Source organism: Sus scrofa, chromosome 13 (genome assembly GCF_054392235.1).
Source record: "Sus scrofa isolate SSC_HxYL_T2T_F1_AM1 chromosome 13, Sscrofa_HxYL_maternal_Yorkshire_Landrace_v2.0, whole genome shotgun sequence".
NCBI classification, from domain to species: Eukaryota; Metazoa; Chordata; class Mammalia; order Artiodactyla; family Suidae; genus Sus; species Sus scrofa.
The window spans coordinates 80,865,321-80,866,201 of NC_139395.1; positions in this window are offsets into that span (position 1 = coordinate 80,865,321).

The window sequence follows — 881 nt, forward strand, 5'->3', positions numbered from 1 at the left end:
AGCTCGTTCTTCCGGCCCCCAGCATCTAACCCATCGCCTAGCACACGGTCCTCTGTGAATACTGTGTAATGAGTGAAGCCCCAGGAAGCGCTCCGTAAAGAATCAGGGCACTGTTAGGCCAGTGCTTTGTGCTTACAACTTCAGCGCCCCGTTTATTAACGGTGTGGAGCAGGTGGGGCCTGGTGTTCAGACCTCTGGAAGGAGCCCCCAACCAGTCACCGGAAGCCCGATTGTGTCAGGAATGGTTTCCAAGACAACAAAAAACAGAGGGCGGGGCCTCAAAGAGGGCCCCTCTTGGGCCCTCCCGCGAGAGGCAGCAGAGCGCCTACGGGAGGCGGGCTCGGGTCCGGGGAAAGCGCGTGCGCACGGCAAGCGGCGCATGCAGGTCTCCGGCGCCACGCAGCTCCTGAGCACGGGGGAGCCGGGGGCCACGCACCTGGGCTTCACCGCCTGCTACGGCCGGGATAGGGGCCCGGTGGGCAGCTGGCCGCGCAGGCCGCAGCCACCCGAGTCCCGCACCAGTTCTCCCGCCTCATGGCCCTGGGCCCGCCACTCCGAACTCCGACTTCCCGAAGAGGCTGCCGCAGGCTGCCAAAGCTGGGAGGGCAGCCTAGCCCTGGCGCGCCTCCTAGGTTGCGCCCTCGAGTCCTCCCCAGACCGCAGCCACGCCCAGGGCGCCGCGGAACCCCGCCCCCGCGGCCCTTCTCCCACCAAGACCCAGGAGGACGCCACGCCGCCGCCGGACGGTGAGGGCCCCTTGCGGCCCGCCACTCCTGGCCCGAGGCAGGCGGCTAGGACCTGGAGATTTGGGGCCGATATTGGAGTCCGGAGAAGAGCGGTAGAGGATGGGCATCCAGATGATGGGTAGAGAGAGAGAAGGG